Here is an 18,291-nt window from a genome sequence, read left to right on the forward strand (position 1 = left end):
GAATATATTTAGTAATTAAAATATTATATTGTAACGAAGTTCTGTTATTAAATTGATAGAAACAAAACAAATAATTTAATTTGTAGTTTTGACCAACTTATCAATTGTTGTAGTGTTAATAACTCCTAAAAACATATCCCTAAGAAAAAGGTGATTTTATTTTGGAACTTTTCCTATTTTTTAATGTTCTATAAGTCATCCGGGGCTGAGACAAATCCAAAGAACCTAATATCATTAAAATCGGTGCAGCCGCTCTCGAGTTGTAAGTGTTCTAGCTAACACGATTTTCGACTTTCTTTTATATACATAGATTTCAATTGGTCCTTGGTGAATTAATAAATTTGAAGTACCCCAGCACATTGAATATTTGAACTTTCTCTCATGATAATAATTTATTGAAGAGCGACTGCGATGTAGTGAAATCCATAGTCAAAGGGAAAAACTTTGAGATTACATCAGAGCTATGGATGGACTATGTTCATCTCATATAATACTGAATAAAAACTACTGGAGAATATTTTTATCACGTGTTTATTAGCCATGGAATTGGTCTTGACACTGTTTCTTGAATTGAAGTTTTGAATTCTTCGCCTTATCCTGTCTTATTAATTAACGTTCCTAAGTTCAAGATACTAAAAATTAACTGCGGGAAAAGTAATAAGTAAATGGTAATGCGGATGCTATTTGTTACTAAACATTCTATAATTTCTTTCTCATAAGTGATTTGATTATTTTATTTCTCTTCGCTGTTGAATCACTGAATAATGCCGTCTATTCATTGGTGGAAAGGAGATCGTTTGAATTAAATGACTGACATACTCCAGCGCATGGGCGTACCCAGCGGGGGGCAGGAGGGAGCAGCTGCCCCCCCTAGAAGCAAAAGTAAATGTATTTCAAGTCGGAAGTTGGGAAAAGATTTGCTTTAAACCTCAGAAAAGTTATATTAGTGTAAAACATGTAATTAAAATAAAAATATTTTTCCAAACAAATAATTTTTAAAACCAATAAAGCGCTGTTATAATATTTTGAAATTTTTGTTCCCATAACCTTTTCTTTGTTGCAATTTGAACGACCTCGGCTTGCCCGCCGCTATTTTCGATCTTGGGTACTCCGTTTCTCAAGCGATAATACACCATTGAAGAAGGTACATCGAGGTATACGTAGATTAATGCCTGAGAACTCCCCTTTCTTAGTAGAATACTGTGACGTAGTGGCTGCGGTGGATGGACGTGGAACCGATGGACGCAAGTTTGAGACAGGGCGGCGGCATATATATTTTTCAGCTGATATGATATGATTTGTGAATGTGTGGAGTTTATATACATGGCGAAAGTCTTCCTTTCGAGTTGGAATCAATTTACCGCTTGTTTACGGGCGCACACCCTGTTGTTGTCGAAATCATGTATTGCCATGGAGTACTACGATTTCATGCGGGAGCATTCACGTGTGCGATGGTGGTCGTACAGCTGTGATCTTGAAGTAGATTTAAGTTTGCTAATGCCACCTTTTTCACGACCACCGAGAGACAAGGCCTGAGCGCTGAATCGTGACGTCACGAGTCGTAGGCGGACGGAGGGAGTAGCAAAGATTGCCATTGATAGCGCCGATTGGTGGGGAATACGTAAGAAAACCAAAAGATATGTGAACAGACATTTCTCCGGCTACAATTTTCCTCATATAATATCATATGTAATTACATTCAAATGATTATAACAGTAAATCCCTACCTAGGGAAACATAATTGTTTCGACTGGACCAACGCCTTCGCAGAAAAATCTTCTTTGAAGAGAAACAGCTTGCTTCCAAATGCATTCGAAACCTCGAGAATATCATTAAAAGTCTTATATTCAGTAAAACATTTTTTACACATCAGTAGTTCTTATAACATAGAAGTCATAGGATATTTACATCCTTCACGGGGCTTCTATTTTTTCAGCATCGCTGCATTAAACGATGATGAAATAAAAAGTTATGTTCTTGCACATGCGCAAGATTAGGATAAAACTAGATTGTGCTTCTGTTAAATTATATAGGGATTGTTTTGATTAGACCTATCTGCAAACTATAATTTCATGGCAATTTAATCACTTAATTGTAGCCTTTTAAGAAACGGTGAACTAGGATTTGCTGTTTTAAAGTACCTGGGGAAATTGTTTTGAATGGAAAAATACCATGCCTTACCTGATAACACAGAAATGTAGCATATAATGCATTCAGTTGGGAAAATTATAGTTTTTCTTATTGATCCAGTTGTTGCTAATACATTTAAACATATGGACAAAGTCAAGCCTTTAGAATAATGGTCAAGAATGATGAGAAGGATGTGGATAAACTATACTCAGCCTTGGTGGATTGGTGAAGAGAGATACTGCCTTCCTGTTGATGGATTTGTTTTCACTTATAATACAAACCTCATCCAGACCAATGATGACTTTCTTCAGAATATCTTTTAGAGCACAGGCTGACAGAGTACTCACTGGCAAAATATGGACAATATCTTTAAATGAATATGGTAAGTTCTCTACCGCGAACACATGAGCACTAGAAGCTAAACTGCTGGAGTTATATGCAGGTTCTTCTATACATCTGCCCTTGTAGTCAAGAAAGGGTTTCAAATGAACTTCATCCATCATAAGGGTGATATAACGCTCGTGACTCTGTAATGAGATACTCGGTGCCTCACGTAAAATAGAAACCCATGCTCATTTTGCTCATTAATTGGACCAATTTTAAAAGAAGAGCAGAGCCGTTTGATAGTAACTGGATGTGCGAAAACCAAATGACCAGAATTGCGAGCAAATATATGAACTTCAGGAGATATTAAAAAAACATTGCAGCAAATACAAATATGTCACAGATGAACCTTACTTACTTTCTTTTCTTGAACCTACTTACCTTTTTTCTGGAACAAAAGACATTTGTGATTTGATAAAGTTATTCAAAGATTGATTTGCATAGTCTTTAATTTTTCATTCTTCCAGTAGAGCTACAATATCGCTATAAATATTTATATTATTTATGGAGTTTTTAAATCCTATCCAACACATCATAGGTACTTCTCATACAAAAAAATATGCTTGAAAAAGTGGAGTGAATTTGCCTATTGCTTTTAATTCCCTTTTTCAGTGGTATAATTTGATATTATTATGAATGTATACTATTAATGAGTAAGTAATAAGAGGTGGTGCACACTCTTCCAAATACTTTAATATTATAGCTCACGGCTTCACGACCACATCCCAAAATGCTGAATGCTTATTCATCTTCACCAGAGAATTTACGTTTCCGAAAGAGTCTAGCTTTTTCTAAGCCCTATATGCTTCCTGAGTTTTCAAACTCTCAGCTAAAGCAGCTTCCACAGTAGCACTTTCAAGACGCTGTTCCCTCATTGATGGCGCATCCCTGGACTGCTCTGAAGTGGTGAGGTACCCAGGGTAATCAGGGAAGATCCTTGGCATGGCACCATCCCTCAGTTTTGGGCTGTTCAATGGTACAGCCAGCAGTTTTCCTGACTTCTCATCGAAGTAGGAGCTTTAATGAAGCACATCTTCACACAGAAAATGCCGGATACACACCTTAAAAATAGAGATAATATTATTGGTAGACGGAAAATCAACTGTATTTCAAGTGAAGAATACCTTCGCCTGATAAGGGTGTAGTAAACAAGATCTTAAGTCGACTTAAATAATGCGCTGTGCACACAATGGTAGTTAGATTAACAATATTTGATCTAAAATGCAAACTTAGACATGGGCCATATTTATCTCGTTTGTAGGTAGCCCATTTATTCATCCCGAGCGTTTCACATGTTTCCATAATTTATTAACTACTGAAGAATAGCTGAATTAATACCCTCGAAGACTTTTAGATTTCGCTCTCCAAACAATCGTTCTCAGATTAGCACGATTAGTTAGTACATATCATCTATGTAAGAACTACTTAATGCAAAAAAATCTTTTCTAAAACAGTAATACTACCCTATGCATGCGTAAACATACAAATAATGTAAAATGCCATCGTAGGAATGGGTCATATTTATTACACAAGTAGGTATCTCATTTATTCATCCCGAGTGTTTCACATGTTTCCACAATTTACTAATAACAAAACTATTCATAACACCCTCAAAAAATCAAGTTCTTCTTAATAACAACACCTTAGAACACGAGGATAAGCGCCGTATTCTATTTAGCGTTGATATTCGAGAATATCAAAGACATTTAAGTACAATGAAATAATTAAAACCATTAATTATTCAAGCCGCGATAACCCAAATAATATTGAAATCAACCTGCAAATACACTCGAGAGTAGAATTGTGTCAAGAAACCATAACAATTCGTCTACCGGTCAATGCTTATATCAAATATCTTTTTAATTCACTTTTAATGACGATCAACATTTACATTATACTAACATTTCCCTGAGTAATCACGCCGTCCAAATCGAAAGAAAAAGATAGTAACTCACCTTTGAATATTTCGTCGGCTGGAAGTCTTTTCTTGGAATGGTAAGTATCCATTTCCTCTTCGTCCTTAGGAAATTTGAAAACGCACACTTTCGTTACCTCCGTGTATTTTCCTCTGCACAGAGGCAGACAACATTAGTACACTATTTGTTGAACACTTATATTCAATACTGTTGCCCACAAAACCATCGCAAAAGCTTTAAAACTCCAAATAACTTAGCGTTCAACAACCCAATCACCATTTTCACCGCAATAGCTTATAAATATAAACAACTGCAAGCATTGTCGGAAGGCGTGGTTGATAACCTACGGCTCGTGACGTCAGACAATTAGAAGGCATCAGCGCTCAGGCCTTGTCTCTCGGTGGTCGTGCCTTTTTCCGGTTGACTCGTTACGACTTTAATGCACCGTCGTAATTTTCAATCTCAAATATGGAAGGGAAAAGGATTTCTGTGAAATAAATGGCGTATATGAGAAAACGATATTTATACGGCGGAGAGAATCATGGCCTTGTGTGACCTAATATTTCGTCAAAGTCGATAACGGTGAATATTTCAAATGAAATTACTGTTAAATTGACCATTTGGAGCGCCCATCATTTCCAAATGTGACCTCCTAGATAAGGATTATATCCTTAAATTTTCAATCATCTCGCATTATTAGAATCGTACGGAGAAGGATTTGAGTTTTTTTCCCCTTTACTTTGCATTGATATTAGATATCGATACAAATTGAAAACGATGGTTGGCATGGAAATTAATTTATAACTAAATAAGCATATTGTCAATCAGGTGCTACGCTGAAATTTTCGGACAGTTACGGTCAAAATCATAGAAGAAAATGGAACCGATCGATACAACTTCAAATCGATATATCTTCATAAGGAAACGAATATAATCAAAATAATTTATATGCGTGAATAGTACATCGCTTTTTTAACACACTACTAAATCTGTTATACAAATAACTATTAAAACTTGTCTGCAAAAGGGATATATCGAATGCACACTTGTATCGATTATTACATCGAATGTAATTAATTACTGCATTATTATTCTTTAACTTTAATCTTATATTGTACCTTAACTTTAACTTTCAGCAATAGTTTTGTCCCTTGCCTTATTAAATAAAAAATATATCAGGGAAAAATCGAGTTTCAGGATTTTAGATTTAATTTTTCTCCCTGGGTAATAGAGGAAGCGAAATAGCCATCATTGTTAAATATGACCTCTTCGATAAGGATTATATCCTTAAAATTTTGTCTATCTCGCAAAAGAGGAGACTTGTATAAAATGATTTGAGTATATCCTATTTACTGTACCTTGAAAATATCTGTCGATACAAAATGAGAACTATGGTTGCCATGGCGTTTTAAATATAATTAAAAATTTATATTACCAATATGGTAATACCAAGAAAATTTGGGACATGAACGGTCAATAGCAAAGGAGAAAATGAGACCTATCGATATAAATTCATATCGATATATCTTCATAAGGAAACATTACTCATCTAAATAATTTATGTGTATGCATAATTCATTCCTTTCCTAACATATTATTAAAATTTTTATCCCCGTTACTATGTAAATAGGTTTGAAAAAGGGCTCCATCGAATCCAACCTTGTATCGATCATAACTTCGACTCTAATCAATCGATCCGCTTGATTTAACTTTTATCGGATGTAACACATTAGTTGTATTGTGCATGGCTTTCATATTCAAAACTTGATTAACAAAAAAGTTATTAGCGATTAAAGCGTATCCAAGGAGATTTGAATCGATGTAACTCGCACATGAATCGATCGAGCGGAATCGGCACCATTGCAAAAGTTGGCTTTTTTGATAATAGTATTACCCTGAAAATTTCATTCCTCTAGCTCAAACGGTTGCTAAGATATTGAAGATTGTATGCTCGACAAAAAAATGGCGACAATGATTTTTCGCGTGCAGGATATTTTTCGGAATTTAATTATGAATTAACTAAGAGGGTTACGGGGAATGTAGGGTGAAACGTTAGAGTGCGAAGCACCCTAAACGGTTTTTTCAGGAGATTCCAAATTTTCACATGACATATGTCTCAAGGCAGAAATCCGAGATTGAAAATTCGACCACCTCTACAATGGACAATCGAAATCGTTTATTCCTCGGAATTGATTCAATTTATGACAATTCTAAGATAGCCAAAAAATCAACCAAAAAATCTAGTACCTTGTGTTTCAAGGAATTGGTCCTGCAATTATTGCAAGTTGGTCAAAAAAATTCAAAAGTTAGTGCCATGAGAAAAGCATTAATCAAAATCATAAAAAAGACTAAATATTATTTCATCGCAATTACAACCACATTTCAAAATCAACCAAAAAATCTAGTTTATGTCAAAGGATTTTCATGTTCCTGACGCATTTATAAATACCGAAAAAAAAACTAAAAAGTTTTAGTCCCATAAGGCTCTCATGTTAATTCAAGTCGATATATCTCGAAAACTAATCGAATTTTTCATGTTTTCCGATTTTTCCTCCGATGATTTTTTTTTACTTTTTCGTCCAATACTCCAAATCCTCACACATATCACAGTTTGGGCTGCTAATTTGTATCAATCACCCAATCAGTGAATTAGTTTCCTGCTATTTAGGGACTTAATATTCTACCGATTAAGGTAGGTTTCCAAGGATTACTTCATTTATTGCTATATGTATTTTATTTAAATGATGCCGGAAGTTATTCATATCCTAACATAGACTCCTTTTCATGTGTATAGATTGTACCATTTGAACTCCGACATTTACTATTTTCTCCAATAATACTTGACCATAATAAGCTTAACCATACTTCGATTTTTTTATTCATAAATGTTCCTGTGATTTTCTATTAGTTAAATCCATTATCAATTTTAAAATTATCAATGAAAGAGTTTTTACCTCTTCCTGGAAACCAAATGCAGGGAATCGGTAAATTCCAAAATCGTTAATGTCAATTGGAAACCGTGAGTAATAAAAGTGGACTACCAGGCAGGGTGGTCATGAGCTTTAAAAAGATATTATTTCAAACTGGTCATCTGAGAGTCTTAGGAAATTAAAAAACAACTAACATAAATATCTTTAGACTAAAAAATTCTCTCACTTCCGTTATTTACCAGATACAATTATTTTTATAAATCACAAACAACTCAATATAAGAGGTTTTCAGACTAGTGCAGACAATACCAATTCAACTCCCACAGTTACCGTAATTTTCAGTAACACTTGAAACATATTATTCGATAAAATCGCGAAAATTTAACCATAGAGTTATTTACCCAGCAGGAATCCCGACAGCAGCTCTTGGATAAAAATGTTCAAGGTTTTCAAAAATCTTTGGATAGTTTATTTCAGAATGAAGGAATTGACGGCTGCTCAAGTCAAACCCATTGAAATGCAAAAGGAAACGATTTGAAATCAAACGTTGGCTCTGATAAATCATATTTCCTCCACTTTAAAAGTTGTTGACATTTTTAGCTCACTCAGCCGTTGGTGCACCTTTTTATTAGCGTATGAAGACCATGAATTTCAATTCTTTACACTATGCGCGCGGAGGAAAAAATACGAGGTAATAGCCCGTCAGAAATGGACGGCACGTGGCAAGTGAAATTTTGCACAACAGAGCGAACGCTGAATCGTTGATATACGCACCGCAAAGCGCAATTGATCACCTGCACTTTTAATATTACCCACTACCATCACCAAGGTCGAAAACAGCAATGTCACAGTGAATAGCAGGTGAAATGTCAGCTCATTACAAAAAAATACCTAGCTCAAAGAGCGTCAAAAAGGCACGTGCGCAGCTTCGACTTCTTTTATTTTCTTTTTTCGCCCTTGCAGCGACACAATCCGGCCAATTCCCTATCCCAGTAGACTTGTTCCCTCCTTTTGTGACCCTGATCAGCCTTCCCTTTTCGCCATGGGAACCCTCAAACCTCCCCACTCCGTCCTCTTTTTTTCCACTGACAAATGAGCAGCGACTCCCCGAAATTTCCAACATCTCACCCGCATCGCTTCTTTTTTGTTTTGTTTCACGCCTCGAAATCCCGCTTGCACTCCCGCCTTGATCCTCAGGCGGGTGCAGCATAACTTCCCGGAAATACGACGAGTTCGCTCCTCGAAGAGAGGAGGGTATTAGCCTCCTTCTCACCATGCCCCATCAAGTATCGAATCCTCCTCAGCGTCTCTCTTCTGTCTCTCTTGCACGTACGTACAGTGAGACGCTAGGGAGACAATATTTTCTTTCATTTTACCGCGTCTTGCGCTCAAATGAGAATCAGATTTAGACCGTGTTTTTTTGCTCCTATTAAGTCACCATTTTTATTTTTTATTTAAAAATAATAACCCAGTAAATATTTATAGCTTCGTCAACTCTTGCCCATTCATTTCCATTTCAAACTCAAAAATTAAATTCGGTTAAAAAACTTCATTCACTCCATCACCGTAAAAAGCTTTACTGAAAAATACGATATGTTGCTTTTAACCTAAGAGCACTGATTTGGATCTGATGGTGAATTCAGTTTGATAGATCAAGGTGAAGAATAGTCGTCATCATTATAAGAGGTTTATTTTAATTCACAGATCATTCATATCCATGGACGCGATAGCCGATATACCTATGCAATAAGAAAGTTGTTCGGCAATACATTCGACATCATGTTTTTGACGGGTAGAGGAGTAAAATTAAAGCTAAATTTTCCTTTACATTGACTATTTCGCCTATTCAGCACATCTCTACCCTATATTTTCTGATCTTTACGGTGAACAGCTAAAAGACTCGTTCATTTTCCCCGTATTAAACCCGAATAAGAATCAATATCTTATATACTATCTTTGTCAAACGAATCTCAATTTCAATTAACTTTCTCTACTTTTTTTACTTAATTTTCAAAGGTTGAATAGTAATTAACGTTCAATAACTATGCTAAAAAGCATTAATTTATATGAACAGTGATAAGAAATACTGATAAATTTATTTCCACCCGTATGGTTACTTATACGGAACAAGCTATGCTCATTTTCCTCACACTTCACCACAGTATGTTTTGCTAAAGTAGATTTTGCACATTGCAAGTGAGTCAGTAATTTCCTTTTTAGCCCTCAATTCATTACTTAATTTAGCTTTATTTAATTTTTTAAATAAAGCTAAATGAAGTAATGAATTGATTAGCTTAATTTATCTTTATTTAATTTGTTAAATAAATCTAAATTAAGAATTAAATTAAGATTTAATTAAAGAGGATTTGCCCTTAATTCTGACTTGAACATGCTAATCTTAAAAAAAAATTAATGCTTAATATTCTGGTCAGAGTTATTACTTAAAGTACCGGTAGATGGGTTAAGCGTCGTTTAATAATTATGTCGTAAATATACTAGCGATTAAAAACCATTTTTATATTTTGATAAAAACTCTCTTATTATTACCGTATTTCTTATTTTCTCTTCGTTACCTTTAACTTAACGAAAAGTAGATGGAAAGTTAAAAGTTATCATCCTAGCTTCCTCAACTATTTCGCCTTTTCAAAAATTTTTACGTTTCTTTCTGTTCCGCACAGTGAGGCACAACGATAATGCATATTTTCTCGCGCCCCAGGCCAAATTTTGAATTATGTCGCCCTTCCCTCCCTTTTTGCGCGCTCTATTCCTTCTTGAATGCACACCATGATACTTTGTTACTTCCCCATCTAATATGGAAGTTAATTACAGCTGACAATGCGATTTACTTTTTCAAGACTCCATTCTATGCAATTACCTCAACGATCTATCACTTTCCTACAAAAAATATGAGTTCCTCGTAAATATCTACTACTATTTCAGGGAGTGTGTACTAATTTTCAGAGTTATTTGCTGTTTTTTTCACCATGGTAAATAAAGGATATATATGAAGTGATTAGTCATTGCAACATAGTCTTGTAGTAGCATGCAAGACAGTCTTGTAGGAACATATAAGTCCCATACGAGAAGCCCCTTTCATCTTCCTATTTTCCATATCCAGTTGAAATATACTTCTTCTGGGCTTTAAAATCACCTGATCAAAATTTATCACGTCAAGTTCTCAAGCTTCTCCCAAATTTTGGGGCGGGTCATTCATAAAACATTCACCTATCCAATTAAAAACCTTGAAATTAGATTTATGACAACATCTACTTTGCATTTTAAAGACATCATCATGAATATCCTTTTTTTCACCACAGAAATATTGTTTGCGATCTTGGAAATCTAATGAGTATTAAATCGAAATTTAAAAATCATTACATAAACCAGTAATCTGGTCTTTACTCGGTAGTTTCATTATTAAGCCATGAGGTCTTAATTCATGTAAGAAAGTTTTTCACAAAAATCATTCCACTAAGACCTCAGTATTTCAGAGTAATAACCTACAGGCCCTGGCAATCAGTCCGAACCAACTATAATCATATGTAACGGTATGTCACTTACCACAATTTATAACTAAGAAATCGCAGCCCTGAGGAGTATTACAAAGGATGTTATTGAAATATCGTCTTAAAAAGATTCATTGAAATACATCGACTGTAAACTAATCTGGTGAAAATCCCATGCAAACTACATTTAAAGAATTCCTCGCCATGCGCACTAGTAGCATCGAACTTATTAATTCCTTGACTTGAATCTCTCTCGAGATGGAAGGAATCCATAATCATTCGAAGATCTTCTAACTGCAAAACCGGTCGTTTTAAATAAAGCAGGAGGTTACTTAATTATTTTATCCATTATCATTACTATCTCCTTTTTTTATTTCCTTCGCTCTTATTGTTGTATACTGTGTTCATTAAACCTTAATAAGTCTTTTCTCAATGAGCGCTCCCTAAGCTCGAGGGCATGTAACGTACAACCATACCATTATATCATCTTCACCGAGAATTGTGCTTTTTTTGCCGTATAGTTCTCGCGTCACCGTCTACCGCGTCATCACTTCCGCTTTCTCGAAGCACTTCGTCCTGCTTTGTTAAGCAAGTCACCCTCACTACATGGAACTGCCGCGCAAAACTTTAAAGAGAGACGCGTGAGAAGAAGTGAGATGTATGCACCTCCAACATTAGCCACCGACTCCGACAATTGTGCTGTCATACATGTCACGTTAATCATCTCTCCCTCAACTTTTGATACACCTCATCATTAACTGGCCACTCAGGTGCATTTCGTACTCGATGGATTTTATCACCGGGTTCATCGCAACTAGGCGATTTCAGGAAATCTCAACGGTTTGCGAAGGAGACATTTTTAACGCAAGGATGACGGCGACAGCTATCCAGGGATGGATTTGCAGTGAAGGTAAGCTGCTTACTTTTTGACGCTATTTGAAGTGTATGACGAGAAAAATTAGACTTTCCCTCAAAGATGTAACTATTGCTTCCCAAAATGTCAACACTGTATAGTAACGCCGGCCTCGGTGGCGGCGGAGTTAAGTCCTCGCCTGCCAAACCGAAGGTCACGGATTCGAGTCCCGCCTGGGTAGGTTGCCCTACCCAGGGAATGGTTGCATGTGATAGCCGTTGTTTCATGTTATTTCCGCCGATGTAAAAGGCCTTAAATGAGCTGTTTTCGGGGTGATGATAATAAATAAATACAATAAATAAATAAAAAGCGGACTTTAATGTCCAGTACATGTAACGTGTATCTCACCGAATCATAATCCTAAGAATGGCTTTGGTATAATTTTTACTAAGTTCATTCACCCAGCCTCTAAAACACATTTTCTTTCATCATCATCATCATCACTGGCCAACAATCCTATGATTGATTTGACACAGCTCTCCACTCAATTCTCCTATCAGCTAATCTTTTCTCACCTACGTATTTCTTCTCTTTCACATCCTTCTTCACACTTTCCATATATTTTATTCGAGGTCTTCCATTTCAGATCTTGCCGTTCACTTGTCCCTCGACGATGGTCTTCATCAGACACAAAACTTTTATACCTTTTATTATGAACAATTTTTAGTGCTGATTTTTCTATTGATCTCACGGGATTTTTAAAAAATCCAAAAATGTCGCCTTCTCGATAACGCTGGTGAATATATTAACACACCCCCGACCATTCATCATAACAGAAGAGTTCCCTTCCAGTGGTAACAGTGTTCAGCGAGGTCGCGCAAACCTCTAGCACATATAAGCGGATTCCGAGCTCGCGGCTGGCTTTGGTAATAAGCATATTTGAGCAACGCACGTGCTCTAGCCTTATAATCTCTCGTGCTGATTCGTCAGGAATTCTACTGTTTTAAGCCCACACCTGAAAGACTAGCTTCATTCCTCTATAAATGTTTGGATCAATACAGACTGGGACGTTTACTGCCGACATCAAGTTTTGAAACAGTTGGCTGTAACCTTCCAAACTTATACGAAATGAATGCTGAGGGAGGAGTATAATCAATGAAGACTTATGGCAGGGTTTCATTGCATCGTAAAGCATTCCAAGTTGAGAGGATCGAATATCCCATGGTTATGGAGCAATGCGGAATAACGACCTTCGTTGAAGAATACCCCTCTATCAGCCATATCTTACGCAATCAAAAGGAATACTTTAGAAGACAACGACCCCACGGCTCGCGGGCCGCACTTAGCTCCTTAGCGGTTCATGCGGCCCGAATATACCACGGATTATTGTAACTAATGCGATGCGAATAATTAAATATAGAGTATAGTTTGTTAACACTTAAATTACAAAAATATCTTATAAAAATACCATTATTAGCTTCCTACGTTCCCATCTCAATATGCGGTCAGCCAGACCTGGGTTAGAATAAATAAAATAGATTGCAAAACTTTCAGGTAGATGATACACTTTAAAGTTTTAGCACGATGCAATTTATTCTGCATCACTAGTTCACGACCGTGAAAATTCAATGCATATGTCGTTAATACGCTATAGTTGCCGTTCTAGACACTACGGAGTTCTTCATTTAAGATGGCACATTTACCAGAACTACGGCTTAATGCTAAACAATATTCAATTATATATCCCATTTTCAATAACGATGATCCTATTATTTTTTTAGGAATTTCATAGATTTCGAGTCATCTACTACTTGTCTTTGAATTTCGTCAAATTATCGGGACTTGGTCAACTTTACAGCAGTTACGAGATAAATACCAGACTTCAAATCCTCGGCTCATTTGGCTTAAAAGTATAATAATATAACTAGATTCTTTCATAGTTGTATACCGTACATCGGCCGGTTAGAAAGCGGAAAATCAAAAAAATTTGGTTGGTGATGGAACAAAAGACTCATGAAGTAAATAGCAATCACTAGTTCGCATCATTATCAGAGCAAATCTACCGCGGTGATTTCTTCCTCCCTCTAGATTAACATATCGGCTGCGAGAAATAATGGGTCATCAAAGAAGTACCTGATGAAAAATCTCCGTATAACTAGGGTGGTAAATAAGCCCTTATATTTTCAGCGTCCTGATGTAAAAATATTTTCCTTTCTCATCAACAACTGCACCAATTTTTAAAATAAATAACCCTTCCACTGTTGAATTTTTCGACTGTTATACTCTGCATATTAATGGAAGCCGATGGCCCATTCTGACTGATGGTAACGCGTTTTCACATCTTTTGTCCTTTCTTCTTTCAACTCAGGAGTGAAATTCATTGCGGTTAACCTCACAGCGCACCGCGTCTAGCATATATTTATTTTTTTCCATTACCACATTTCCATTTATTTTACCATTCCCACATCTTTCAACACCATAGTCTACGGGAAATAATAACTGATCCCGATAACCTTTACCATGGATTTCAATTCGAATTGCCCCTTTGAACTTCATTAAATTTTTGTTAAGTTGGTGACGATACCATCATTTTAAATCTCCATTTTCAATTTTGCGTCGCGTACGTGTTGCAAGCGAAATCAAACGTGCCTCGTCAGCCACTTGGGCTTATTTTTACAGTTCATCAGCCATTGTGTTTTCCCAGCCAGTAGTATACAGCTCTTACGACTGCCCTTACATCTTAATAACACAGAGACTTGCACATGGTAACGGGTATAATTCGTCGAAATATAAAACATTTTCGTTCAAAGACTCAGCGTGAACACAGGGAAAACAAATAATCTTCTGTTCCCACGTGTCAGTCCACAATATGGCCAGGAAAAGATGCCCACGTTATTTTTAAAGGTCTCATCAATATTTGATCACTAGGTGAATAGAAAAAAGTCCAACTAGTGTATTCGTTTCCCGTGGTCCTTCCATGAAGTGCCTTGACTCTTGCATCAAAATGGCCTTTGGCATTTATTTTAGTGGCAGGGATCTTTCTTTTTAAACGCTAGGAATCCCTTTAATGTACAACGTTCTTTGAAACAGACATGAGGTTTTCATCCTCGGCATAGGAGTCCATTTCTCCGTTTTTTTTTCTAATCATGTTGTTTTTTAACATCTCATACCCTTTTTGATCATTTTTTCCGATGCAGGAAAACGTGAGGATATTTTATTTTTGACGGATACCATAAAGAGTACGAAAAATAAGTGTTGCTGAAGACATATTTAATTTTATTTACATTTATGCATGGATGCTTCGTTATGTGTACATAACCATTGACAGCTCTAATATAATCAGATAGGTAGTATTTAATAATAAAAATGATAGGTACTCGATCCAAGCGGCCAAGAAAAGCATTTGATCCTAGCGAACTGCGGCGTGTTTTGTTTCCAAAAATTTTTTCAGCGATATCAACCCTTTCAACGAGCAGCGTAGGGTAATTACGTTTGGTTGTAAAATTCCGTCAAAATTATTGAAAGCATAAATTTGAACCATTTACCAACTGGTTGTATTTTTATCTTATGTCCACAGGTTTGAGTTATTTAAAACTTAGGCTATCACCTTGAAATTTTCAGGTAATATAGAGTAAAACTTTTTCCACATTTGCCTGTATCTCATAATGAAAATTTTGCCTCAGTATTTTCTAAGAATCTAAAATTTAAAAAATACTAACTGTAAAGAAATCCTGAGACAAAATTGACATGTTTTACATAAATATTGAGGAGGACTCACTCTACGTGCCCTGAAAATTTCAACATGGCCACGCCCGGATTTAGATTAAAAGTGGGCCTATACCTAACAATTATATGAGAGAAATACATCATTACTGTGATGTAAACAAAAATGGCAAGTGAAACATTTTTTTACAGAAAAGTAATTTAAATTCTGCTAACAATTTGAATGTGGACCGCTCTTGATCGTAAGGCCGTACGCTGAAGCCTAGTTAGCCTATAGGAAAATCTGGTCCCGATGGTAGTCTTAGTTTTAAACAAGTAGAACGTGAGAAAAAAACACCGCTAGGACGCTAGTAACACGTCCCCTTAAAGATGCTGGTCAGATAAAATAACTTATGGAAGACCGCTCAAGCGGACTCTTTGCTCCTCAGTTTTAATATATCTTTTAAGAAAAACATCGGCATCATTGCACGGAAGTCGGCACCACAGTTCATTTTTCACCTTTGGCCACTCACTACATTAACGATATCACATTGGAAAGCGTGCAATTGATTTCTACGCCATGCGTCCTCCTCTGACTATTTCTGCGGCCAATTATTTTCGTCCCTAAGTTCCCTAAGCCACCTCCAGTGAGCGAAGTTACTATCCCTTTAATATGGTATTACAGGTCACCTGAAACAGCTTGGCACTCGTATTATCTCATTGCTTCAACTCCGGAAAGTATCAGGTGGCACATGGAAAGAAACCGGCACCCATAACCTTGATTTTATTTCAAACATAAATTCTTAGTTCGGGATGAGCTCTACCTTCCCCTATTACAAAACCATAAGTTTAAAAAATAGGATGTAACCTTGTGGAGAATAATGGATATCCTAAAGGAACTGGTCGATCTCTGGATTTATTTCATACAGCCATCTGGATTTGTGCGGTGTGAACTACATCATTACCGATAAATCAACCCTTACGATAAGAATATCAATCCAAGTAAGTTAGCGTTAGATTTTAAGTACTTACCAGCTTCATTCGTAAATGCATCCAATTTAGTTCCGTAGATGATTATAAATAAAATCGTAAAACATTTTTTTTTATTGCAATAGATTACCGGCATCACTTTCAATTTGAAAATTTGACCTTTGATTTATGTGATCTCCACAAAATTGAAATAATGCGGCTTTTTTTAGATGAAAACTCGTGAATAACCCATATCACACGTCTCCAAGGGCGGACCCAGGATTTTTTCTGGGGCTGGCACAAGAATTTGACAGGCATACGGTCCTCTCATTATTGAGATTTAAAACAACAATTACTATACGAAATATTCTCCATATTTCAGCATGAAAGTTATTAAAATGAAATTAAATGATTGAGGCTCCGGAACACACAAAACAAAACGATTTTAATGATAACCGTATTAAAAATCCTGTCTATTATTCATTCGTCCGGGGGTCACGTGCCCCCCCCCCCTAAATCCGCCTATGCACGTCTCTACCGCACTTCAGTTCTCTGAAATGCTTGCACTTAAGCACAAAGGCAACACCTGCTGCGGACCTCAACCGCGACAAGTCCATATCTAAGGCTCAAACGATTCTCATTTGAATATTGAGTGAATTTTTCATCGACTGCAATCCAGCAGTTTTCTTCACTCGCATCGCGTGTTAACTCCGTGGGGAGTTCTTAGGGAAAAAGAGCCTCGCGAGAGACTACATTTATCTTTCGCGCGAATATTTGCATTCGGAAACACGCATTTTAGGAATGATTCCGGTTCTCTGGTAAGAACATTAACATATGCATGTCTTCAAAGGGTCTACAATTCGACTTCTCAAGCTACCTTAAAATGGTGCTGACTGTGATTTGCCAACGTTGCTGGTATTTTCCCGGCATAATACTGGGTGATAACAATGGGCTGCGAGAAAAATCTTTTTCCTCGACCACCCCTATGAAAAAATTGTATAAAACTGTTTCAATTTTTTATACATTGCCATGGTAATGTATAAGAATGTATAAAAATTTGAAACAGTTTTATACAATTTTTTCATAGGGGCAGGCATGAAAGCAAAGGCGGATTCAGGATTTTTTTCTGGAGTAGCACAAGTGTCTTAAAGACAAATGATCCTCCAATACTTGCGATTAAAAAAAGATACAGCAATAGGGTGGTTTCCTACTATTTTTTATTGCCTAAATCGAAAGATTATGTTACTCCTGGAGTACTTATTTCACGCTTTTAGATTTTTAAATTACGATATCCATTTTTCACGATTAAATGAAAAGTGAAAATTTTCGAGCACGCAAAAATGCGACGGCTAAGTATGAATGCTGGGAAAAGTCCATGTGACCTCATTTTGGTTCCAGCTGCCTCCGTGTGAGGTCACCTTGGTGCGAGGCTATGAGCGCCGCTACGATGCAGGCTGCTAGATGGTAGCAGAGTACCCTGCTAGCAGGTAGCGCTTGGCTTTAGTAAGGATTATTAACACCCTATCAAACGAAGGAAACTTTCTGACCATAGGCAGTTTTAATAGGTGATAAGTTTTAAGAAATTTTTCCCTGAGCTCTGTGCCTCATGCATGCATTGGTAGTCTCAGACGATGTAAAACTCCTATCTACTCGTATAGAAACTAGGTCCCTGTGACGTCACGTGGAGTGGCATCGCATAGGCGCCAATCTGGCCTTTTTCAAATGAGGTTAAAATTGACCATTTACATTCGTCTAAATTGGGATTTTTTAAACCAAATAATTTGTATATTATGATTACACTAATGGTAGGTAACTAATCGCAATCAATGCCTTTCGTTTTCTTTGATGAAGGAAACTACCCTGTAACTGTACAAAATATTCTATTTATTTTAATATGAAAG

The 18,291-nt window shown here is 36.4% G+C and overlaps 1 protein-coding gene across 1 annotated transcript in view; it reads left to right on the top strand.

The window, feature by feature from the left end:
* The first annotated feature begins 11,539 nt into the window (after window positions 1–11,539).
* Window positions 11,540–18,291, top strand: part of LOC124153846 (P protein-like) — a 108,688-nt gene continuing 101,936 nt past the window's right edge. Inside the window, exon 1 of the mRNA XM_046527225.1 lies at window positions 11,540–11,776. The gene's annotated coding sequence lies outside the window, so the exon portion shown is untranslated. The remainder of the gene's footprint in view (window positions 11,777–18,291) is intronic.

The sequence above is a fragment of the Ischnura elegans genome, chromosome 2 (assembly GCF_921293095.1).
Source record: "Ischnura elegans chromosome 2, ioIscEleg1.1, whole genome shotgun sequence".
Classification (NCBI taxonomy): Eukaryota; Metazoa; Arthropoda; class Insecta; order Odonata; family Coenagrionidae; genus Ischnura; species Ischnura elegans.